The sequence below is a fragment of the Lepisma saccharinum genome, chromosome 18 (assembly GCF_977018435.1).
Source record: "Lepisma saccharinum chromosome 18, izLepSacc3.1, whole genome shotgun sequence".
Classification (NCBI taxonomy): Eukaryota; Metazoa; Arthropoda; class Insecta; order Zygentoma; family Lepismatidae; genus Lepisma; species Lepisma saccharinum.
The window spans coordinates 39,343,619-39,371,385 of record NC_139246.1 but is presented as its reverse complement, the minus strand read 5'-3'; the positions used below and the strand labels follow the sequence as shown (position 1 = coordinate 39,371,385).

The following is a 27,767-nucleotide window of genomic DNA, read 5'->3' as shown; positions in this document are numbered from 1 at the left end:
TGCCACTCAAAATGTAGGACATTTATGATATTTTTCAAATTCCTTCTGGACGCCAGATATAAGGCTAAAATGTAGGACATGTCCGGGAAAAACCGGACGTCTGGTAATCCTAGGAAATACATAATGGTGTGAGCTTCCTTGATTTTTGCATCTATCAGGTGATGTGCTATGCACTTGGTGGATATTATCTTGATTTGGTGGTTGTTTTATTTGATGGGTTTTGCTAGGTCAGAGGTGGGTAAGGTTTGGGCAGGGGACCTCAGATAGATGCTGTTGAAGTTTTTTATTAGTGGGTCAGATAGATCTACTTTGCACTAACACACTGCATCCTACACTCCTGTGTTATCCAGTAGATTGAGGAAGTATTGTTTGTGCTTGCAAAGTCACTTGTTTGTGTAATAATGCAGACCAGAAACCTGCCATGTTAATAACGCCAAGTTCCAATGTAGATGGTGACACGTGTCACCAAAATTAGTGAACAAAAATATAGCATTTCAGTGATATATAAGTACATTTCATGTATATGTGAATAAATTGTGAAAATGCCATAACGAAGTATAATTTTAGAATTTTAAATATTCAAATTAATTCAGGAAGTGTAATCCTTAAGTAAGGAATTGCTAGATAGGATTGCAACACTAATTATTGACACTTTTTCCGTAGGTTATGTGTTACTTGCAGCATGAGAAGAGAAGACACCAGAGGACAATTATTGAATGAAGGGAAATGGTTGATACCTGACCTGGAACAAATTTGGTAACCTTGTTATACTGAAAAAATAACTCCTCCTGAACCGTAGTTAAGAGAAAATGAATTTCAAAGTATCTGATCATTGAAGAAGTAAATCCTTTTTCAGAACCATTCACCACTCAACTTTCTAGCTTTCAATTTTCTACCCAATATATCTAACCAGTAGGTAAGGGCAGATATGGATATTAAATATCCATCATCTGATTTATCAAAATATCAATATTGTTTATCAGTTTTTCCATTACTTGTATGGTGATTACTGGAGAATTTGAAATCCAGATGCCTGTCATTGGAATTTCTTTGCCATATTTAGTATCAGTCTGGCCCTATAAATGTGGACATTGTTATAATTTTATATTTAGAGATAATAGATATAGGGTCTGTGTACTTATTTGTGTATTACTGTTTTCATTATAGTCATATCTGGATGTATTGAGCATTTGGGTCTAGTGAAGCTACATCACTAGTTGCAACACAAATACATTACAAATTTCATTTATAGTGTAGTCTGAAGTTCAGGTTTAGTGAACCTAAACCAATTAAATGTCTTATCATTGTTAGCATCATAATACGGTACGGTACTTCAAAACAACCCTTCGTACATCAGCTTGAAGAAATGGGTTCCCTGCATGTTTGTTTTGGTAGCACACAGAGTGACTGCAATGGAAAGGGACGAGGGGGAGAGCAGGGGTGAGGGGATGGGGTTGCAACTCATGATGATGAACACGTATTCGAGGGGAGAGCCAGCCTATATTGTCTGTGCTGTGCTTGTCAGTTATGTTACATTTTTGAAAAGCGAACTTTACACTTTTCTCTCTAACCCTATTTTGTTTTATCAAACTTCAGATATAGTGAGCCAATCCGTAGAGGTTCATTACAAGTTGATTTGACTGTTCTCTTTCCCCCACTAATTGTAACTGACAATTTGTGCCAGTGTAATGAGATACGTATGCGGTGGCCACTCGAACCATGATAAAATTCAAGGCAAACTTTCTAAGAATTCAAGGGTACGAACAGATGTTTCCTCTATTTCAACCTTACATATTACCACCTCTCACCATCCACACACATACACACACACAATTATATTAACAATATAAAGGGTCTGTGGGATTCCAACGTATCCAAAAATTCTAATTAAATTGATTTTAACATGAATCTTTAAAATATGTAATTTAAGTTGCGGAGTTTACATTTGCAATTTCACATACTCAGACTCAAATACATCTACAAACACAAGTCACAAATGTTACGATATACCGTATATCTCTCAATGCAAGATGACTCTGAATCCAAGACGACCCCCCTTTTTTCAACAAGGGATTACAGAAAAAATATTTTGAAAACTTACAAATGGTTAAAAGTGGAATCTACAACGTCTCACAACAATTGATAAAAAAATAATGTTCACCACAACACTCACTACGTGCTATCGCACAACAATGCTAAAAGTGCATGCGAACGTTCAAGGCTAAAGCGGTAGGCATGGCAGAGGGTAGAGTTAGAGCTTAATGGAAGCTCGTGGTTCTGTTCAGTAAAGAAAAGAAAAACTCCACATCATATGCTGCGAAAGCAAGACGACCCCATACTTCTGGGCACGAAATTGCGGCAAAAAACCTCACCTTGGATTCAGAAATATATGGTATATTATAATCAATGAAATATTGTTAATTGTATAAGAATTTGAAACTAAAATTTACCTAATGAATTTCAAGATACCTTATCCTGCAATAACCTTCTGTCTGTCAGAGAGATTGTTCTACACAGGACACTACCAAAGTAAACGGTTGAGAGAATTCTGGTTTATTTTCCGTGCAGCTTTCTTTTCCTTCCTCGATAAAAGAAAAGCTAAACTGTGAATTTATGAATATGTATAAATTCAATGGGATTTGAATGAATAAAAGTTGCAATGTTTCACGTCTACTGAGCAAAATTCATGCAGAATTTCCGGAGCAGAATTCCCGAAATTTAAGGAAATCCCCTGTGAGTGACAAATTTTCCAACTCGGTTACATCCTGGATTTTTTCTTCTACCCCTGTGGTGGGATGGAAAGCACTTAATGTACTGGAAAACCAAGAGACCTACGTTCAGATAATGGGTTAGGCATAGATTTTTCTTACGTTTGTTCCCTCAGTGATCACAATTAATTTAGTGAGGTAGAAAAGTGCAGAAGTAGTCAACAACACATGCTTTGTGTTTACAATCTTCAAATGTTTCCAGAACTCATGTTGTAATAATTACTGGAAAAATTAGTGAATTCTCACAACAGTCAATTCAGCATGTCTCCAAATACCGGGTGTCTCCAAAAAATATACACAAATTTTTGGTACATTGAATCTCGTGGATCATGAATCCCACTCTCTTGACAAAAAATTGCAAAAAATATGAATTGTTAAAGCTGAAAATAGTTTGTGTAACATCAAACCATGCTTATTTCCAGTATTCTAAATGCCTTCACATCCTCATGTATAACTTGTATAAATCTTTACAATGTCAGAATGAAGTTAATTTCAGGTGATAACATCTGTTCTTTTTCTTTAAGTCAAGTAGTCATGTCAGGCTTCAACAGAGCCTGAAAATATTGAGATAAAATTGAATTGAAGATGGTAAATACATCATGTGTTGTGTAATATGTCCTACACTCTCTTTTTTAATTTAATAACATGCATTTTTATAATCCCAGGTTCAACAAGAAATACAATCCAGTATAAGAAAACTCTTCATTTCCTCTTCTCACAATATGTATTGATAACCTGATGGTAGTGTGTTTAGAGAAAAGTACCATCATCCTTTTTTGTCTAATTTTAAAAGTAGTAACATATATAAAGCATGTGATGTGCATAAGTATTTAAGTTTCATAATGTTGTAATGTCACTCAAAATATATTGATGTTAATTGTTAGTAGATCTTTATACTTAATTACTGTATTTTCTGTGTGTATGAATATGTTCCAAAACAATGTTTGAAACCAAAGATTTGAATAGAACAAATGCTCTTGTAACATGAATTATAATGCTAATGTTCATTTAAGGTACTGTAATTATATGTAGTGTTGAAAGTTTTTTGGTTGGATCTCGTGCATAAACATTGCTGCCATACTTTCCTTCCATTAGGTCTTCCATTGTTGTAGTTAACATATTTTTGTCCTAGCATTGTAACCATCATCATTTTTGTTTTAAGTGTAAGGCCATTTCATGAAATATTAGGTAGTAATTTTTTCATGGTATATTTGTACGTGTCTCAAAAATTCAGGCACTTAACCTACATTCCACTGGTTCAGAAAAGCAACCAAACCTTTTGTTATTATCTTCGGCTAACAAACTCAATGGATTGAAGTCAGCGATGGTTCGAAGCAGAGACCTGACATTACTTGAAACTAGGATTTCCCAATGGTTGATCATGAGCTACCAGTAGTTCACTTAGTAATTTCCATTGACCCATGAATGCTTGGCTACACAATGCGGGAGCTAGCAGTGCAGCCTCTGCTACAATCACACAATGTCACCTCTTTGTGTGATTGCACCCCTGCCATGGACAGTAGACAACCCTGTCAGTATTTCGGGAAGTCATGATCATCATCCTTTGCCGTTTCCTGCCTCTGGCTGTGTCGGCATAGAAGTCAAGCCTCTCCATTTCTTCTTGGTCTTCCACCATGCCTCTCTCCATGGTGTTCCAATCTTGTCCTCTCCTAACACTCTCCGCTATCTGCTCTTTCCACCAACATCTTGATCTACCCCTTGGTCTTATTCCCACTCCTTGTGCATTGTAAGCTCTTACTGGTAGTCTTTCTGCATCCATCCTCTTCATGTGTCCAAAACATTTCATCTGTGCCTGATCTATCCTGTCCTGAAGCTTCACCACACCCACTGCCTGTGGGATCTCCTCATTCCTTATTCTATCCCTTCTAGTCTTCCCCAATATACTCCTTAAAAATTTCATCTACACTGCCTGCGTCTTACTTACCATTTCGGGAAGTAATAAAAACAATAATCTGACCATCTCGCAAACCAATTAAAACCAGGGAGAGTATTATGCATGGGTCTTGTCAACTCATCTTTCTCAACTATTGGCATTGCACTGAGTTCCAGAGATTTTGGTGGATAGTTGTCTGGCCGTGAGAGACAAAAAAAAATCAAAGATTTGTCAATATCCCAGAAACTAGTAAATGTAAAGATCTAAAACTTTCTAACATTAAGGATGTTGCCATTTCATTGCCCCATTTTACGGTTTCTTAAAAGGAATATTATGAAACAGGAAATTATCATAAAAAATTAAATTATCCTTGGTGGCTCACCGTGCATTTTCAGTGGGAAGAAGTAGCTCCATGGCTTAGATGTTTGGTGATATCTGAGATAAAACGTCACTTACAGTTTGAAGCACTGCCATATACAGTGGAACCCCTATTTTACATTTTCCAAAATTATACAGTCAATATTGGTGGTCCCAACATAGTACAATGTTACAAAATTTTCCTCGATTTTACATTTTCCTCCATTTTAAGTTTTTTCAGCTTGTTCCACTGAAAAATTGAAATACTGCCATAAGCGTAATGAATTTCTCCTTGCCTTCTATGTTCATCCTGGCAGTGTTTCTAAACCTGATGAGCATAAAAGCTAAATATCACCTTAAATGGAGTTAAAACTGATTTTGAAAAGCTCGATAAAGTGCCTCCTAGGGTAACGTTAGGTGTGAAAGGTGAGGGTGGAGATGCTGCTATTACCATCAACTTTAAAGTGATGGCAATTTATTCTTAGTTTTCACCATCTAGATTTGGGGCAATAACCCACCGATTGTCTTATGAAATCAAAAATAAAGTATTCCCGGGTAACAATATTATACCATCTTCACATCAGCCATGGCGCTATAATAAAGTAACTGGGGAGGTTGGAGGGGTTGGGGTGACATACCCAATATAACAATATCACATGCGAAATGTATATTTATGGCAAAAGTTAGTCTATGTGAGCCAGAGCCAGTGATGGCACTATAATGGGACAGGGGGTTGGGTGCCCCAGTTCACAGCCAAAGGAGTGCACGAAAGAGCCACACCTGGCTCCAAAAGAGCTAAGCTTGCAACAGTGCTCACAGCAACTGCAGTAGGGAGAGCCTCGCATAAAACCTCCCTAATGCCCTTAACAAGTTACTCGCATTGTCCACAATGTTAGTACTTCATACAGTAATAGTAGGCACTTGTCTCTTGGAAGCAGTCTTTTATATACGAGGATCGTTAAAAAAATGTGATTGCTCAACAATATGTCCACTGTTTGTGACTGTTGGCAACAATAAATCATGAATTCAGGTGATGACTTTATACCCACCTTGACAAATAATCGTAGTTCCATAGATTGATGTGTGGCGGCAGCACTGCACTGACTATCTTTATTGAGTAATGCACTCTAGAACAGTGTGACATCAAATGAGCAAATTGTGTTCATCAAAATTCAATTAAAGTGATGAAGTGCTGTTAAGTGTCACAGAGAACCACTGGTAACATGTGGTTACCAGTTGTTTGCCATAATTGCCAACAAGCGCTTAGCAACATTATGGCAATGCTTTGTGTTGCATACAACTACGAGGTTGTTCTCTTTGCGACACAATACCAAAGAAAGTTACCATGAACAGTGAATATTACAGTAACTTGCTGAAGAATCACCTCCAATAGGTTATTTGTTGGAAATGACCAAGACTTCTATTGAGATATCCAATTGTGCTACACCACAACTCAAGGCGCAATGTTGCAAATTCATTGGGGCAATGGATCAAGCAGGGAGATTGAAAAGTGGTAGAACACAGCCAGGACATGAGTTCTCGTTCTTGCAACTTGACTTGTTTCAGAAGCTAAAAGATTCTTCTACGGGTATGTCGCTTAAGACCATGGTGGTCTGTCAGTGATATGCAGAAAACGATTCCACTAACATTGTGAGAAAATTCCCAGAAATTTGGCAACATGTGCTGTATTAGGCCAAGGATTATTGCAAAGTAATGCAGTAACTTGAAATCCACAATAATATATATACACAGTGCAGTCCATAAGTTCCCAGACTAAGGCAATAACAAAGGCAAACCGTATGAGTTTTGACTGTTTATTTACTCAAAATAAAATCCATTTGATGCGATACATTGCTCAGCACGAGTTTTCAATCTCTTCATGGTCTCGGAAAAGTCTTCTTTCAGAAGTGTCTTGAGTTTGTAGGTCACAGCCGTCTGGATCTCCTCAATCGAGTCTAATCTTGAACCCTTCAGGTGAATTTTCAGTTTTGGGAAGAGGGAATAGTCTGAAGGTGATAAATCTGGTGAATAAGGTGCAACGTGGAGACTTGCTTTTCAGCGAGGAACTAGCGATTTATTGCTGCCGAATGAGCTGGGGAGTTGTTGTGCAGCAGAAAAAAATCAAGGAAGGTGAAGAGGTCCGGGCAAACTCGTTGGATTTGAGCTTTTAACACTTCCTGATACAATTCCTTATTTACTGCTCTACCTGGAGGCACGAATTCTTTGTGAACGATGCCACTGCTATCGAAAAACATGAACATTATCTTCACCCTTGATTTTTGGAAGTGCAGTTTTTTCGGTCTTGGGGATGTTTTACTGACCCATTCGAAACTCTGATGTTTTGTTTCAGGATCGTAGGCAAAACACCAAGTCTCGTCACCAGTAATAATCTTGTCTAAAAAGTTCTCGTCACGGTCAATCATGGATAACAAATCTTGACAAGACTCAACTCGATCGTCCATTTGCTCCCGTGTCAGAGCGTGTAGGACAAACCTTGAACACAGCTTCCGCTTGTTCAAATCTTCATGCAAGATCCGCAAAACCACTGTTTTGGGGATGTTTAGTGTTTCTTCTATCATCCAAGACATCACTTTCCGATCCTCTTTAATCAAGTTAGTGACAACTGCGATGTTCTCGTTGGTCCGAGTTGTTGCATTCGTTCTCCTTCACTGTCTCTTGGCCCTCACGAAAATGTTTGTGCCACTCAAAAACAGTTGTCTGATTCAGTGCTGTCTCGCCGTACGCCTTCTGAATCAGTTCCAATGTCTTTGTCGCTGAAAATTCAGCTTTGCAGCAAAATGTTATTGCTACCTGCTGTTCCTCCTCCTCGTTCATCTCCCGAGTCTGACACACGCACACACAACACCAGGTTATATCAGACATCTGCACTCTTCAACAACAACAGCTAGACTGATGCCTCTTAGCATAGCTGTTCAAATGGGTTCAAACTATGTAGTTCAACAGTCATCTGCTAGATGGAGTTAATGGGAAGGCTGCAAAAAATATCAATATGGGAACTTATGGACCACACTGGGTATAGAGAGTTATGAGCATGTAATCAGGTAATCACTTTTTGTGAAATGATGTTCGTTATTCTGAGATCAAAATTCCTGGTTTGACTCGAATGCCCCTCATATTTCAGAAACATATCCCTCCCCCCCAAAAAAGCCAAGTCATGAAATGTTGATTGCCTGATTTAGAGAAGGAATTAAAGAGTCCCACTTGACTTCTGAAAATTAAGCATTCCTGAAGAAACTTCCAAATTGAACAACTAAAAAAATTCATGAGACCCGGATGAAAGAAGGTCGTTAACCCAGCACTACATAGGGTGAGTTTATCTTATTTTAATGCTCAATTTGTACTTTATTCTAAGATAACTGGACCTACAGTTTAGAGTTGGATCCAAACTTCTAAAATGTGCCTCCAGTGGGAATCAAATCCAGGTCCCCTTGATTACAATGTACCAGCATTACTACTCTACCCTTGTGATACCCTCCTTTGGTGTTGGGTCTATGTCTAAATACATTTAACTTCATTGAAACAAGGATCAAGACTTGAACATTAATAATTGACAAGCTCACTGTGTCTGAACCCTGTTGCTGCAACAAGTCATGTCAAATCATACAACAATTCATGTAGCAGCTCTCGGAATAATGGCTCAAACCAGAAGGCATCAAAAGCCACTGAAAACATCAAATGTGGTTGGTATCCAAAGACCTCTGGAATTGATAGAATGCCAATGTGTTCATCCACAGACAACATGAGTCTTTCATGTTTATAAATATTTCACAATGTTTTCTGAAGTCTGCAAATTAGTGAAGACATGCTTGTGTCCCATGAAATAACTCTACACCGAGTTAAACCCCTGAGGGTTGTGATGGTTCTGCTTCAATGGATGCTGTCTTCATCCATGTAAATTTTCATACTGAACCATACGAAAATTTAAAAAAAAACTATTGAGGAATCTTTGGGTTTTCTAACAAGAGAATTGACCTGTATTTCAAGACTTGACTAACTTCATGCTAGGGATGGCCAAATATTGGAATGATGGTCATATAGATTTCAAAGTTTCTGTTTGGGTATCGCCAAGTATCCAGAGATAGGTAAGTAAATATCTGATATCCAGATACAAAATTATCCAGGTGTGGCCATCCCTACTCCAACCCAATCTACCAACACTGCAACAGTGTGCGATCTTATTCACAATAATATTGTTACATTTGTATGCAACAGTTTACTTCGATTCTATCATCAAAGCATCTGATTTTATATTTTTAGAAACAAGTGCTATAAATGTTGTAATGCTGAATCAAGATTGTTCACTATTTTGATGCATTCCATGAAAAAGTGTAAATTTTGACATGATTATCTCCTATGTAATACCAAGTATGTATTTTTATGTTTAGTTACCAAAAATTTCCTTGGTATAGCGATTGTATAACAAATGCATTTCTAGATTATACATTTCCCAATTACGATAAATAATCTGTTATTTAATGTAGGTACTTTCTAGTCGTTTTAGTAAAAAATTAATGGTAAACATTTTTGCTATTAATGTTATCTGTCTAGAGATTTGTAATTTTGTTATTCACATGCTAAATTTGTGTTTATATGTAATTAATGCAATTAAAGTGAGATATTTCTGCAATAATGTCTAATACTGTTAACGTAATGTAGATTTGTGCGTGTTACTCAGTATTAAATAGCATTGATTAATTTAACTACTTATGTGAGTGAGTAAATGCTAAAATAGGTTTCCATGTTACTTCGGAGGTTAACAAAGCAGCAGAAGAAGAACGAGAATTCACTTTGGATTGGTGACATAAGAGATAAAGGAGGGACGGTTTATAGGAGGGGAGGTAGCTTTCTCATTCCAGTTGAAGTGGGGGCTGCTCACCAGTGTAGGCCTCACAACCAGCCGGACTCGTAACGGCCACTTGGGATCCCTTTTTAGTTATTTTAATATAAGTGTGGATTGTTGTTACGAAGTTTTTAACATGCTGAGATTTTTTAAGTTTGAATATGGCAGAGTTTTTGTAAGTGTTTTTAACCTTAACCCTTAACCAAATTCTCATTCAACACTTCTTTTACACGGCACTATGCTCGGTGCCTAGAAACATCCATGACCCTGATGAAGGAGGCAGTCTGACCTCCGAAACGTTGTCCTAATAAGACTCCATACTCACTCACGTAAGTAGTTAAATTAATCAATACTATTTAACATATTTATTTTCTAATACTGTTGTTTTATGATTACTTAAATTATTTAAGGATAAATGGTAGATGTAATCTGAGACATAGTGAGATCACTTCAAGTGTAGTATTTTTTTAATTTTTTTTTTACACTGATCAGAAATAACAATTCATCTAACTGTGTTCACATATTGTCTATGAAGTCAATTCGTAATTGCATTAATTAAAACTGTACTTTTTCCTTTTACTGACTGAACCTTTCTATTATTTTCCATTTTGACACACAAATAAAAAAATTAGTAAAAGATCGAAAGAGAGGACAGAAAAATAGGAAAATGGTGAAAGTTGATGCATTGTCACTTCAAGTAACAGTTGACAAAGGGAAATGTCAATATTAAAGAATGATTAAACATTATTAAATGTAATATTTACAAGACCTTTCCTGAGACTCATCCCACAGTTGAAATGTAAGGTATTAAATTAAATTTCTGTTTTTAGGCATGTATGTTGAAATTCAAATATAACATTGTGGTAACACTGACGGACAGTTCCTCACAGCAAACAGCAGAAGCAAAAATTGTGCAATGGCACAGTATGCTAGAGAACCAGGGTTGAGTTTTAGTCGAGCCTGTATTTTTTAATTTTTTTTTTCCTTTTCTTTTCTACACAACTATGCAACAGTTTGTGGACATTTTTGTTAATAGGCAGTAGGGATGTGCTGAAGCCAATTTACAATATAATTTACATTGAAATTGGTAGTCATCTTTTTCATATAAATCTTTCTAGTTTGCAATATCAATATCAGCATACTCACACTTGGAAGCGTTTATTAAGTAACAGGTTAAAATGGAGTGATGATTTTGCTGGTCATGTGATCAATGCAGTCATCAAAGGAAAGCAAGTAAAAAATGAAATGTGACAGTATGTAGGATTTTTTCTTCCGAATATCAATACCATATGCTGGGCTATATTTCACATATACTTCTTATTGGTTCACTTTATGAGCCCTGAGTTGCAGAATACCGTGAGAACTTGTGTACAAGAAAAGAACTCTTCATGTTGGGATCGTACGTACTCTTCCACGTAGTCGGCCAAGTAAACTGGAACCTGCAGTCATAAATTGTTGCCATGGCAATCTCTGAGGTGTGTGCAGGAGCATTGTCCTGGTGGAAGAGGACTCCTGTGGGCAGCATGCTTGTCCTATTTTCTTAGCTTTGCACTTGGAAACGGATCAGTAGGGCAGAATATACTCTCCGGTGATGGTGTGACCCCTTTCAAGGTAGTCTATCAGCAGAACACCTTGGGAATCCCCCAAAAAACTGATTCCATCACCTTTTCGGCTGACGGCGTGACTTCGGCATCAAAAATAATGGGTGCTTCCATTGCGTCGAGTATTCTTTTCTTTCTGTCTGAGAGTGGTGGACCCAATACTCATCCATAGTAATGAATCGAGCAAGAAACTTCTTCCACATCTGCTTCAAACAGTTCCAAATTGCCCTTGACATCTTGTGCCGAGTGCTCTTCTGCTCAGGAATCAGACGACGTGAACCCATCGAGGAGCAGAAACCTTTGAGAAGCCAAGCTCTTTCCTCAAAGTGTAATCGGGTCGCTTCTGTGAAATACCCAATCCATCTGCTACTTGACGTGCTGACAATCTGCATCTTGAATGTTCAAATCCAAAACAATGTTTTCATTGGTGATGGCAGTTGACCAGCAACTGGACCTCCTGCCACTCTTTAACTGTTGTACCCAGTGTTTGACTGTGTAAGCTATTGGATATCTTGGTAGATTTCTGATGGTGACATTCCTTTCAGATGAAGAACGTATTTGAGCACCACGTGATAATCCACTTTTTCCATTTTCAACAAATCGCTGCGCTGCACCTTCTTCAATTCAAAACTCTGCAATCAAAAAAATGAGAAACGTTAGAAACATGAGCATGGGACATGATACTAATGAAGAGTGCTGCTATCAAAAATATCATTTGGTTTGCCTAGCTACCCATTTTCTGTGTTAGGATCAAAACTTTTCAGTACATGAGAAAAATACACCATAGCCATCTACGTCCCAGTCCAGGAAACCGAAGCACCGATAAATATATCTTTGTATGTTACATCTTATCGTACAAGAATAACAAAACTTAAAGTATCAAATTTGAAGCTATTTTTAATATTTTAAATTGATAGACAAAATGGCTTAAAAGCTGCCAGCAAAAACTTGTGTGGAAATGTCAGAAATCAACACACTTTAATCACGAACGTTTCTAGTGCCTTTTATACAAAACCATACACTACTTGGCTAGTCTCTACTACATGGAAACTGGAATGTAACAATAAAGTTTGGATTTGGTAAGTACAATACTGCAAGTTGGAATTTTATTTTCAGTGATTCAACTGCAACAACTACGAAATCTATTGTTAAACTAAATACTATTGTCACTCTGAAAGATAACTGAAACGTGTTTGTGTGGAATACTGAACCAACATTAATGTAAATAAGACTACTACTGTTTTTACATTCGAACTGCATTACTTCTTTTTGTTATGTATACTGGGTGATTTTTTTAACCTGAATCATTTGAATATCTTGAAAAAAAATCATCCTACAAAAAAATGTTCGAAATAAAAAGTTGATAGTTTGGAGGGGGAAGTTTAGTGGTGCAACAAAAGAACACCCCTTCCCCCTCTTGTAGGTGGGGCAGGGGGCAACTTTGAAATTTCAAATAGAAACCCCTATTTTTTATTACAGATTCGGATTTTACGGGAAAAAATACATAAGTTTTGTCTGAAACATTTTTTTCGATTTTTGATAGATGGCGCTATAATCGACAAATTTTCATTTCTTGAATGTTTATACTTTAAAACCAATGTATTTCATTTCGCAATTCATTTAAATTCAAAAAATAAAACACTTTTGTTCCAGGACTTGAAATTGTTGTAAAACAAATTCCTTTGTTTAGGTTTAACACTTCCTTCAGTAGTAAATTGATTTACTGTACGTTGAAACGAAGCGAAAGAACGCACCCTGCCTGGAAAATGCTCAGCATAAACAACGACAGCTTGACGGAGATTCCTGCCAGATTCTCCATACACGAGAACCATTTCAATTTTCTATTCTACAGTTAATACATCCATTGATATTAAAAAGTATCAACAGCTTAGTCAAATTAATCGCTTGGAGCATTCTTGTGATCTAAAAAACAATGAAAAACAAACAATGATTTAACAGGAAAAGTCTAAAAAGGAACTGTTTCTTGAAAATTCTTTTTTTTATTTTATTTTTCTGTTGTAGCTTTGTTAATAAGCATCTTTGACACAACAATAAAAAAAAATTAAACAAATATTGAATCTAACTTTTAAATGTTGTAAATAGGCGAATTACCAGCTTAATGAAATCTCAAAAGATTTGTCAAGAATTAGTACAAAGTTCATGCACGAGAATGTTTTATTTTTTGAATTTAAATGAACTGCGAAATGAAATACATTGGTTTTAAAGTGTAAACATTCAAGAAATGAAAATTTGTCGATTATAGCGCCGTCTATCAAAAATCGAAAAAAATGTTTCAGACAAAACTTATGTATTTTTTCCGTAAAATCCGAATCTGTAATAAAAAATAGGGGTTTCTATTTGAAATTTCAAAGTTGCCCCCCGCCCCACCTACAAGAGGGGGAGGGGGTGTTCTTTTGTTGCACCACTAAACTTCCCCCTCCAAACTATCAACTTTATATTTCGAACATTTTTTTGTAGGATGATTTTTTTTTTCAAGATATTCAATTGATTCAGGTTAAAAAATCACCCGGTATATTAGTTTCAACTACAAAAAGTAACAAAACTTACTTTCACGTGCTGCATTCCTTCATCTGGGAGCCTTCATGCGGTTGCATAATTTGACTCAGATTTCTGCTTCTCACTCTACATTCTTTTTCCCTTTTGCCATGTCACCGTGGACTGGAGTTCCACTTTCTAATAGGTTCCTCAGCCTTAGATGTTTTGGTGAGTCAATCGCTCACCCATACCACCCCCCCCACCCAAAATCCCTTGAGACCCCCAGTTCCCTATGGAGGAGATCCTCGCTAATGGGAGACTTCCAGGTCAGAGGGGATGTGGGGTAACTCCGTCTTCCACCCTTCTTCCCACCAGATCCCTCCCGCCACTTGGGGATGGATCCCCCGGGATCCCAGATGCTGTATCGGATGGTGCAGTGGTGATGTGCCCACAGGACGACCTGCTGTGGCCAGCTCCATAAGGGACGAGAGAGGCCCAAACACACACAGATATGGAGGGCTACAGTACTAAGAACAAAGGACTAAAAGCACTAGAAGATTAAAGGACGGAAAGTACTAATAGAATAAAGGTTGGAAAGTCTAATAGAATAAAGGTTGGAAAGTCTAATAAAATAAAGGTTGGAAAGTCTAATAGAATAAAGCACGGAAAGTACTGATAGTATTAAGCACGGAAAGTACTGATAGAATTAAGCATGGAAAGTAATAATAGATTAAAGGAAGGAAAATACTAATATAACAGAGAACTAAGGGAGGAATTGAGGGAACTAGGGTGACTCCAGCCACATTGTAGCAGCCGAAGAGCACGCTAATGACAAAACATTCCGCTTCACAGGAATCTTACCTCAAAAAATTGTGGTAACACCGAAACTCCCTGGTGTACTCTAACAGCAAATCAGACCTAACTCTTCGTAATCCCTCCTTGTCTCTTGTTGCCAATGACAATCCCTAAGCAGGAATAGGTAATGAAGAGAATCAGGGTAGAGAGCCATGGATGCCTACAGGAGGGGAATACCTATGTGAACGTCAAATTGACATTAGGGTGACCTATCAAGCCAAAGATTCTCATCTGAAGCGAAGAAACTATTGAGCTCTTACTGTCATATTTATTAACCTAAATGTTGTGAAATAATATATAATAGCATTTCATACTACGTGTAAATGACTGGAGTGGTTAGCATAGCAATCTACGAAGCCAAAGATCCTATGATTTTAATCCTGGTAAGGACATGAATACCTGTTTCTGTTAACCTTATCTGTCTTGTTATTCAACGTGTAATAATCGAGCAAAGTTGTCTTAGAATACTTTTTATTGACTGTTCTGAATGTGGCACCATGAGTCACTGGGGGAATAAATGGAGCTGATAGAAAAATTAAAAGGAGATGGAACTGGCTGAATACGACAGAAGACAGTTGACATGGAACCCTTCCCAGGGCCACCCCAATGGCGCAGTGGTAGCTTCGTTGCCTTGTAATCAAGGGGTCCCGGGTTCGATGCCCGGTGGGGCACATAGTGGTTCGGATTCCACTTTAAATTGTAGGTCCAGTCCTGATTAGCCTTTCTGTGCATAAAGTGGACTTAAAACACCAATTCAATAAACAATGGAACCCTTCCCCTACGGCACAGAAGAGGAATGTTTCCTACCACAATTTTGAAGAAAAGAAGGTGGAGAACGATTAAAGCGGCGGCTGCGTGGGTCTGAATTAGGTGAAGAGCTGGTAGGAAAATAATAGAGGGAAAATTAGATCAATAGTTAGACATACTTATTAGAAAGACCCATTTTCTTATAAGTAGCTACATATAACTTTGGTTTAATTTTCTCTCTGGGGTAATAGATAAAATTAGATCAATGGTTGCATATAGTTATTAGAAAGTCCATTTTCTAATAGGTATGTATAACTCTGATCTAATTTTAATTCTACTACCCCATTTTCCCTACTAGCTCGTCACCTATAAGGGTCAGTCAATGGAAAACAGACCACCTCGTATGTCTCGACGTGTAGATGCTACAGCTCCACGAAACTCCTGCTGCTGCGGGAGTTCCGTTGTCGCCCGGTAGATGGCTGTCGTGTCGCACGCTTGTGTGAAGCAGTGAGAGTGTGAGCCGTGTCAAGTGCAGACGTGCAAGGACTTGCCGCCCAGCACATCATTGAGGCCAGTAAGGAAGAAGGGCGAGCAGTCGTGCGTTCCCTGTGGCGGAAGGCGGTAGTACGCGAGATATTCACCGTCGAATGACGGCAGTGTATGGGGAACACTGTTTATTTCTGTCGCGGAGTGTGAAGGAGTGGAGTCTCGAGGTTCCTTCGCGAAGGAAAAGCGTCACTGCATGACGATCCACGATCTGGAGCACACCGCCAATTTGTCCGGGACCTGTTACACAGATTGCCGTGGGAAACACTCCAGCACCCATCTTCTAACCCGGACATGTCCCTGTGCGATTATGCCATCTTTGGTGAGCTGAAACGGGCACTTTCGTGGTCGTCGGTTCAACTTGGACGCTGAGGTGAAAGATCCAGTGAGTCATTGGTTGTTGCAGCAGCCTTCCACCTTGTACAGGGCTGCCAAGACGAGAGGACAAATGCCTCAACGTGTACGGAAATTACTTTTAAGGTGAGCACATAGTTTCATACTTAAGGGTTTTCCACTGACTGACCCTTATACATTATGAATAAACACTTCGTATACGAGGGCCACTATTTATATTTTGAGCCTTGGCAACACTGATTGAAGTTAGGCGCGATTTCACGTTTGCACGGAATCGTCTGGCATTATTGACCATAACGTACTTCAAATGTTTTGTCAATAGCTTGATTTGTGTTGTTTGTTGCCATGGAGATTGCGCGACAACAATAAAATGGAATTAACTCGTGAACATTTTCGTGCGATGATTTTTTACGATTTTCGACGTGGATTATCAAGACAAGAGTGCATCGATCAACTTACTTTCACATTTGGCGATGAAGCCCCATCCTTTGCCACTGTGAAACGCTGGTATAACGAATTATTTCTTGGCCACCATTTGCTCACCGACGAGATTCGCGAAGGTCGTCCAAAATCAGTTGTTGTTCAAGAAAACATTGATGCTGTGCAAAACCTAATACTGCAAGATCGTCATGTGACATTGAGGCAACCATAGGCATTAGTTCCACCAGCATATATAAAATATTACATGATCATTTAGCTGTGAGAAAGGTATGTTCTCGTTGGATCCCACACAATTTGACAAAAACTCAAAAAGACGCTTGCGTCAATTGGTGCAAACAAATGCTCAATAAATACAATCGTGGTGCTTCAAAAGACGTATATAAGATTGTAACAGGTGACGAATCGTGGATATATGCATATGAGCCGGAAGGTAAACAGCAGTCGACTGTATGGGTGTTTCAAGATGAACCCAATCTAACAAAAGTTGTTCGCGCTCGAAGCACATCGAAACAAATGGTCGCCTGTTTTTTTCGGGAAAGCTGATCATGTGGCAACTGTGCCTTTAGAGGAACGTAGAACGGTCAACTCTGAATGGTACACAACAATTTGTTTGCCAGAGGTCTTCAGTCAAATACGGAAAACAAACAAACGCCGTCGGATCATTCTTCATCAAGACAATCCCAGCTGTCTCACATCTCGTCTAACAACCGACTTTATGAACAGTCAAAAAATCGAATTGATGGGTCATCCACCGTACAGTCCTGATTTGGCACCCAATGACTTCTTCTTGTTCCCGAATGTCAAGAATAAATTGCGTGGACAACGATTTTCGTCGGCGGAAGACGCCGTTGATGCGTTCAAAAACCATATTATGGAGGTGTCTCAAGAAGACTGGAAAAACTGCTTTGACAAATGGTTCAAACGAATGCAAAAGTGTATTGACCATAAAGGAGAATACTTCGAAAAACAATAAAGTAGTTTTCAATGCCAAATTCTGTTTTTTCATTGTTAGGCTCAAAATATAAATAGTGACCCTCGTACACATGTTCCTTAAATTGAGATTTAAGAGGCTTGAAGATCAATCATAATATACGTACATTTACTACGGGAAAGTTATCTGTTAATACTATAAAACTTAAACATGAAACTCAATGTTCAACGCCCGCCTCGTTCTTCTATACCTAAATCAGTATATGCATATACCGGGTGACTTGTGGGAAACGGATGTTTATCAAATGAAGAGTACATCCTAGTTGCTGTGCAAGAGAAAATGAGTTTATTGATACGAAGTGTAAGAGCAACAGTTACAATTTGAGTTTGAGTTGACATAGTCGGGTATGGAAATGACGTCACGCAGGTGGCGGCCATCCTCTTGAATGCAGAGTTCCATTTTCCGCCAGAAGTCTGCCATGACGCGGGCCAACAGTTCGCGGTCAATCAAATGCACCTTGTGGGTAATGGCAGCTTGCAACTCCCGTAATGTACGGTGTTTGTGACAATAAACACGTTCTTTCAAGTACCCACATAGGAAAAAGTCACAGGCGGACAGGTCCGGTGAACTGGAGGGGCCACGGCACGTCACCGAAGCGCGAAATGAGGCGTCCAGGGAACATGTTCCTCAAAACTCCCATAGATGCGTTGGACGTGTGTGCTGTGGCACCATCCTGTGCGCATGTTGATGCCTCGTCGCTGCAGTTCTGGTCGAAGAAACGTATTCAGCATGTGCACGTAACGTTCGGAGTTCACTGTCACCATGACGTCGTTCTTCTAAAAAAAAATACGGCCCGATGACACCGAACGGAGCAACCGCACACCACACTGTCACACGCTGCGAGTAGAGAGGTTTTTCATGGATGTTGTGAGGATTTTGTGGGGCCCAGTATCGAAAGTTCTGTTTGTTGACGGACCCATTCAATTGAAAATGAGCTTCATCGCTCATTATCACTACTGCATACGCACAGCGAAGTCTTCACGTTGTGGGTAGTCTCACACATTGAGCTGTTGCACCACCTGCAGTTTTTAGGAGTGGAATTTCAAATCCAACTGGGCTCCTGTTCATTGCCGCCGTCACTCTGGCGATGTTTGCGGGTGTTCTCACTGTTCTTGCAAGGCCGGTGGCTTCTTCTTGGCAACATTCCCTGTTGTTCTCACAGCTTGGACCCATCGCAGGATCGTATTGCGGCTTGGCACGGCGTCATTACGACCGCTATTGAAATGGCGACGGAAGTTCCGCTGTGTTGCGATGACCTGCTCCCCCTTTTGAAAAAATGTTTCGTACGCGAACATGCAGTGCTGTATCGTCCACTGCTCCATTGGAACTGAAACGGCAGGCTGCGCCGAAGCGAATGGCCCCTCGCCGAGCTCCCTCCCACCACTACCAACTGTGTACTAGCCACTCGCAAACCGTCCGTTTCCCACAAGTCACCCTTTATTTGCTAGTGTAAAAGCCGAAAACTTCATTTTTCATTTCAATCTTTACATCACGTTTCCTAGTCTCTGCAGTTTACGTACAGTATGTTCAAATAAAAAATAAGGCCATAGTTAATAATATACATTGTTATATTTGTGAGTTACAGTGCTTCAGCATGTGCATGATGGAAGTTGCTGGAGTCGAATGTATCTTTTCCTTATAAATTTCGCCCTTGGAGCATTGAGTTTTATGTTGTTTAACTTTTAAAGTGCAGGGTGGCGCAGGAAAACTGAAACATAAATGCACGAATAAACACAGGAAAGAATACATTGAATGCATGGAAATGCATGTACAGATTATGCATTTTTGAAATGCATTAACTATGACACTTACATGTCACTTTACTTCTTGACGATTACATCGGAAAGATGTGTTCCATCTCGACGTACACATTCTGATAGTCTGCTGTGAAAACTAGAATGCTCGGTGTATCGTGTCTTGAGGAATGGCAGTGATTTCTTCTTCAATCTTCTGTTTTAGTTCAGCAATAGTTACAGGACGTGTGCTGTACACTTTGCTTTTGAGATGTCCCCACATAAAGAAATCACAGATCAGGGGATCTCGGAGGCCATAAAATATCACCGTTACGTGAAATGACTCGCCTTGGAAGCAATTTGCGAATGGCCTCCATCGACTGTCGCCTGTCGGGCAGTATGTGACGTGCCTCCGTCCAGCTAAAACCACATGTTTTCGATGTCAAGATGTGCGTCGTGCAACTTCGGTGCAAAGAATGTTTCAAGGATAGCAACATATCGAGCCGATGTCACTGTCGTTGCAATGCCCTCCTCACTTTCAAAAAAATAAGGGCAGATGACACCATGATATGACTCAGCACACCATACTGTAACCTTGGTGCTATCCGCGCTTTCCAGATTTCACCGATGGACGGGCTGGTGCACCGCTGATGCACGCTTCGGCTTTCCGTATTTCACCGGGGAGCACCAAAGCTTTCACCAGGTTAAACAATGACGTCATCAATTTACACCAGCCTCAAGAGGTGGTGCGGCTGGTGAATCAAAATGGCGTCGTCTGAACTGAAGCTTCTTCTGATTCTTGATATGCGTTCTGTAGGCAATAGTACGGAATGTCACGCCGATTTTGTTGCACGGAGGGCGAATAAAGTGGATGCAGGCATAAACTGTCGACATTTTTAATACTACTACTCCTTCACGCAAAGTGAAATAAAGTATACCGATCCTATCATGCGTCCATCTTCTGATGCAACATGCAGGAAAGCATCTATTTGCAAAATTCGAAATCGTTACAAAAGAATGCCACTTAAATTCGTGCTGCACATGCAAAATAAGATGTCATTAAGTGAAAATATATAATATTCATGAAATATCTTCTGTGATTTAGTCACTGATGGTGATTTTTTCTGATAAACGCAGATATCCGCGCGCATTCCGAATCTAGCTTCCATTTGCTGTAGCATGAAGCGTTCCGAATTTCACCGAAATTGACGTCATTTTTGGTGGACCAGTCTGATGCACGCTGGTGAAATCTGGAAAGCGCGGTTTGTAATGGACGCTCGTGAAGGTGACAAGCACTTTTCTTCGCCCATTAACGGAAATTCTGATGGTTAAAGTAGCTGCTAAGGTGGAAATGGTCTTCGTCTGACATCGCAACAACCTTCTTGAGGAATTCCACTTTCGAGTACCTATGCGCACAACACGCAACACAAGATTATTTTATACAAAAAAAACCTAGACTAGAAATTCAAAAAAAGATCTCTCTTTTACAGACTTGCAGCACAATATAATGATCTCCCCTCAAATATTGATATATTTTCCTCCGAGTTTACCTTTCGGTCTTCCATCAGAAGAAATGCCTGTAATTATTATCACATAGTGCCATCTTTTACTTATTTTTTTGTTCATTTGCTATTCACTTTTATGTTGTTTTGTTACTCTTAATTATTATTTTTTTTTTTTTTTTTTTTTTATGCTTTCTCATTGTTTCAATTTCAGTGTAAAATGGCTGTGCGGTATCTGAAATTTTCTCAATAAATAAATAAATAAATCCACAAATTGTTAAGGAAATTGGCATCCTCGTTAACCTTAGCCAACACCAGTTCACAAAAACTCTTACGCAACACAAGTGTCGTGAGGAAGTAATTGCTGCACAATTTATAACTTTTAGGAGTGGAACTGTAATTCATGCATTATTCTTTGTACGCTTCTTCGACTCAACTGTAGCGCTTATGCATGTTGTCGAAAGGAGCGGCGAGGGCTCCTCTCAATGACAAATCGAACTGATTCTAGATTCTCTGGGGTAGGTACTGTTCGAATGCCACCTGGGGCTTCTTCTTCAAGGCTGAACCAGTTTCTTCGAAATTACGCACCCAGGTTGTAATCGCGTGAGCCGATGGGACACGACCATGACGTCCTAGCTGGTAATGCTGCCGAAATATCCTTTGCGCTGCAGTCGCTTTCACAGTGAACCCACGTTCCGCACCACTCAAATGGACCACCATTACTAACAAAGCGAATGGGATTACAAGAGAGAGAAAGTTCATATACTCACAATGGAAACTTTTGAGCAGCCGACGGCCAATCCGGAATAGAAATTTAAATGAAATTAGCAAATCAGGAAGTAGTAGAGAGTTTGTGCTGCCGGCACCGGTATATCCCCCGAACTACCGCGGTTACCAGAGCAACGGCGGAAGCATTCTATCGCATTTTTACGCTGCAACGCGCATTTCTATTTGGGAGAATTCGATGGCGAATTAGGCACTTTAAATGAAGCTGCGTGACTGCTAAACGTTATTACTAGAGACCGGAAGTTTGGCAAAATGCCTCTTTTTATCTACTGCATATATTGATAAAATTTTTCCGGATATACGTTTCTTATGTTGATTCGAATGTTTTGGAAGCCTTTTTATTTTGCCTATTTGGGACCCCACTGCCTATTTTTAATTATAATGCCTTTTTTTGCCTTTTTTTTGCCTTTTTCAATGAAATTTGATATATTTTTTTAAAAAATGTGTATATAAATTATTTTTCTCCCAAAAAACGTTGTTGGCATTTGTTTTTCTTCCGTTTATTATGTGAATAATTTTCGCCTTATTTAAGTAATATTGAACTCACGCATGTTTCAACATTGCTAAAGGAGAAAAGTGTGAGAAAAAAGTATTTCATGCTGAGTCAGGATATTGCCTTTCCGTTAACATTTCTTGTGCATGATTGACTGCTGAAGTCGACAGGTTGATTTGGAACACAAAGAAAATATTTCTGAAATCTCCCTCTCGAACCCGAAAATTTCAGGAAGTTGCGATTGAGCTTAGTTTACCTCAGCAACCAGTCTTGACGAGATAGAACCTGGATATCAGCAGCTATATATTATGCTAACAACCTTCAAAAAATCAGTGAGGTGATCGATGCTCTTCCAGAAAATGAAGCGGCTTCAATTCGTGAAGTGAAAAAACTCCTGTGCTATTCAAGTTTACTTTTGCACATTATGGTGCATTGCCAGAGACAATTACAATTATAAAATCCATGAAAATCTTCGAGGAATCTATGCAGCAGATGATGGAAGTGCCAGGAGAAAAGGGGTCAGCTATTGCGGAAAAGTGCTAACGGGTAGTGAGTGCAAATGAGGACTTGAAACAATTGAAAACAATTTATGATATTCTAAAAGGTGAAAATGCTGTTACCGAAATGAGTCCAGCTACATTAGCTTGTTATATGTATGCTCCAATAACTTCTGTCGAAGTAGAAAGATCATTTTCTATTATGAAAAACATTCTCTCTGCCAGACGACTATCAATGAATGTTGAGAACTTAAAAAGCACCTTGTAGTTATGTGCAATCAAGACGGAGAAAATTGAAATGCTCTTCCCAATTTAGATTTTAACATTTTGCCAGAAATTATAGATAAAAGTAAGCGACTTCCAAATGTGCCTTTTTTCGGTTTATTTTGCCTTTTTTTCATTTTTAGTGCCTATTTACCACACTATAAATGCCTTTTTGCCTGCCTATTTTAACGAAAATAAATGCCTGAACTTCCGGGCTCTAGTTATTACCGACGTAATAAGCTATCGAAGGGGAAAAAAACTTGTATAATTTAAGCAAATGTATGAATTCAGGTTTCATTCTACAGACTATTGTAATTTTAAAAGTGCAGAAATATACACGTAAATTAGAATTTATCCTGAAAAATACACGTAAATAGAAAAAGGGAGAGAAAAACCTACTTGTTTCGGTATACAGCATCTACTGAAGTGCGTCCGTCTGAAGGTGATTCTTACAATCGTTCACGAATTTTCCGTATGTGTGTCATTGTGTTGAATGGGAGAAATATTGAACCAAAAACTCATACATGTCATACAGGTGTGAAGAAAAAACACAAAAAACAACAAGAATAAAGTCGCGACGTCATATCAGTGATAATACAGCCACAGCTTTATTTTTCCTAGGAGGGAGCAAACAAACTATATCCCCCCCTTAACAGTGTTACCCTCACACAAACCAATCCTTCAGTTTCAGTTATCTCAGCATGTTCCTGCTATGCCCTTATAATAATTAACATAAACTACTGTTACTTAAATGAAAATGTGAAATATATATATATATTAGGTTGACATTCAATTTGCAAGGGGGTCTCCCCCTTTCCTGATGACCATGCACATATTTCACTCCAAGATGATTTGATCATTTCTAAAGACCTCGTGTAGTTGTTTTGTCCAAATCTGAGGGAAAGTTTTTGCCAAACAAAATTAAGACTAAAATTGGTAAACGCTGTAAGTGCCACAATAATCCAAACACCGTTTCCCACATTAAACTATGAAATGTGCCATGCTTGATAATGTGGTAAACGTGAAAAGTGGCGGGTAGCCCTGAAAGTAGTTCAAAGGGCGTGTAAAAAGTCACTAGTTTGAACGTTCGTACGGGGTGATGTGCTGAACGATGCGATTTCCCAACACTTTCGCTTTTGGCACTTACAACGTTTACCACTTTTAGTCCTCAAATATGAATGCATTAAAAACTAACTATACATTATGAAAATTCAAACCCTTACCTGACACATTACTTACTGGAAATGTGTAAGTAGCTCAATGAATGAATAATTTCATCTCTCTCGAATAAATTGTTGCAGAGTTACATTTAGTAGGATGATCTGGGCTTCCCCAACGATGTAGTGGTAATACTGTTGACTTGTAATCAGGAGTCATGAGTAGAGGCTAAATGCAGTGGTTCGGATTCTACTTTAAACTGTAGATTGTCAAAATTAGCATAAAGTGGACTTAAACCTCGAATTTTGACAAATAATAATCTGGTCTTACTTAGGAACAATGCTTTTTTGGGGGGAAGAAAAGTTCCAATACTCTCGAAATAAATTTCCCATTGTGTTCATCATAAGAACTTCCCCGAATAATAAAAATGTTATTAGTTTTAATTTTCACCTACAAAAAGATACTGGTATGGTGTACCATTACATACCACCAAAAAAGGAACTGCCTGGATTTAGCACACATAGCATCTAAATATTCCAATCTAACATGCTTTTCCTGTAACATACAAGGGGAACAAAAACCAGTGGTCGAAAGTGGCGCGCTACTTGTAGCGGCGCTACTGTAGCTAGCTACAAAATTTCTAGCTCTTGCTGTAGCGGCGCTACATTTTGAAAATTGTAGTTGTAGCGGTAGCGAAGCTACAAAATTCCTGTAGTTGTAGCGAAAATTTCGCTACTGCTACATTTCTTGTCAGCATTTTGAGCTAAATTTTGAATGTGGCAACAGCGTCAGAAAAAATCGACAATAACGCTTAATTTTGCAGGAGGTTCATAAAGACATGGAAATACGGATAATGTGGATTATAAATATCTTGATATCACAAGATATCCGCGTAATTTATTTAATTAGTATCTTAATAATTCTAATATCCAGATAACTAACTGACATATATGAATATATTCCAGCTAACAGCTACTTTTTTGGATATTTTGGGGAAATGCCTCATTTGTGGCACCCCTGAAAAAAAAATACCTCGTTTGCGCCACCCCCGGAGCATATAGTGTGGATATCCCTAGTATAAGAGGCAGCAAAATGTCATTAATTACTGTCTAAAACACAACTTGCAGTGCAAAAAGGAGCGATCCATTTTCCACTAGAATGACAGCAATAATGCCAGCAATGGCTTAGTGTGTTAACAGAACTCTCGGATTTACACATCAGTTTTCTCAGTATATTTCCCTTTAGCTTTTCTGTTACTTTTGCTAATCATGACAATGAAGGTCAATGTTTTATTTAGTAATTCTCTTATCTACAGTCAAGAGGTCCTGGGTTTGATACCCGGTGGAGGCATATAGTGGTTCGGATCCCACTTTAAACTGTAGGTCCAGTCCCGATTAGCCTTACTGTGCATAAATTGGACTTAAAACAAAAAAATCAATCAATCAATCAATATTATCTAGAGTCGCTTTCTGCCACTTTTGACTAATTGTGAGAATGAGGAAGAATGATGAAAGACGACGACCAGCGTGGGGAATGGAGGAGCAGGAGGATCCCATCCTCCAGGCGTCTTTCCTAGTTTTTTTTTAGTCCACTTTATGCACAGATAAGCTAATCGAGACTGGTTTTGAACCACTATGTGGCTTAACGGAATATTTATTAACTCAATATTTATTCTCAAGGAAAATATGTTGATATATAAATGTAAATAATTCTAACTCCTCAAGCAGTATTACTGCCTCTCTGTGATTGGCGACAGTCGGTTGCCTTTGTTGTACATTTACAAACGGTACCGGCTTCCACAACAATAACAAGTACATAAACTGCCACTAGACGATAAGATGCGTGTTTTTTTTATAGCTATGAACTTGTCACCCATAAAAACATGGCAATTTTCAGGCAGTAAACAATATGCATCCAGGCCCGTAGCTAGAGGGGGGCAACTGCCCCCTGAGAGCCTCTTTTGCCCCCCTGTGAAAAATACAGAACACATTCCTACCTGAAATTCTCAATAATCTTTACATTTATACGTATCATATGTTACTCTAGCAACATAACAAAGACACTTATTGATTTTGTGATTTATTAGGGTGTATGGGATTCCGTATAATGTCGTTTCATGATGGGGGGGGGGGGAGGCGAATTCCCTTCCAGATTCAGACTTCGGAAAATGATTTCGCAATTTTCAGTATCTAGAACAGTTGTGACATTTCGAGTAGTCTTGTATTAAAGGTGCCTAAAGGTGTCGGATGTTTTCCTTGGGTGTGTTGCTATGAACTTGGAACTGCTTAAATTTTTGTTTCCCAAGTCTACCTTTTGGTAATAGTGATTCATGTGATAGAGAGAGGGAGTGGATATTTGATTTTTGTTACTTATCGTTGCGTTTCTGCCACTTCTAGCTAATCGCAACAATGAGTGATGACGTGAAATTGACGAAAAGAAACTCATAAACAGTGCCGCAATCCCCCCCCCCCCCGACCTTGGACGGAAGTCCATTCTAGGGGAAGCAAACATTGAAGTAAAAAACAAGACTAGGAGAATCTAAGAATAGCAGGGCAATTGGATACTGATGGAATTAGTTTTTACGTCTTCCTTGCATTTTTCTTCCAGACGGCCAAGGGCACTTGCAAGGGGCACAGATGGGCAATTGCCCCCCTCCATTTCAAATTTTATACAAATAAAAATACATTTCGTAAAAATATCTGCTATTCTTATAGTCCAACTTCAGAGCCATAACTATGGGGCGGCGGGAGTCGGCCCTGGGAGCCAAACGATCTATAGTAAAAAAAATGTTAAAAAGAATGCCATGGCGCCTCGTCAAGTTATTTGCGCCCTATTAAAACAATTTCTTTCTATGAAACTTAATATGAAATATTAATGATGACACTGTAATCCAAGAAGTCATTGATCAATCAAGGGATTCCTATTCGTTTGTCAGGTGTCAATACATGTATTTTAACTATAATATAATACAATTCACACAATATTTTACAAAATGGTTAACGTAACCAGTAGGCAAACATTGTCTGTAGGGATTCAAGAGTCTCCCCTTTGAAGGAAATAGAGTCCGTGGTGGACTAAGGGATCTATGTTTTAATGTTTTAGCAAGTACAAAAAAATGTATTAGAAATTTTTACACAATTCATCAAAGTGTAGATAATATGTAACCATTATTATTTAATTACAGTAATTCGATTTTTCTAGCATAAAACAACACAATGGTGTTGTTGGATTCACGATAGATTCCTTTGTGAGTAAAAATCTTGCATACTTGAAACTAGAGAGAATAATTATGAAGCATGAATTATAAAGGGATCCCTTAGCATAATCAGTTTTGCAGAGAGGCCCAAAGCTGTTGGTACATATTAATCAGCTATTAACATTATCGACCTGTAAATATCAAGTAGATACAGTCCCTAATAACTT

At 38.7% G+C, this 27,767-nt stretch overlaps 1 protein-coding gene across 1 annotated transcript in view; it reads left to right on the top strand.

Moving 5' to 3' along the window:
• Pis (phosphatidylinositol synthase) overlaps nt 1-10,468 on the top strand; it is a 68,935-nt gene extending 58,467 nt beyond the window's left edge. Inside the window, exon 7 of the mRNA XM_083140449.1 lies at nt 664-10,468. The gene's annotated coding sequence lies outside the window, so the exon portion shown is untranslated. The remainder of the gene's footprint in view (nt 1-663) is intronic.
• Nucleotides 10,469-27,767: the final 17,299 nt, after the last annotated feature.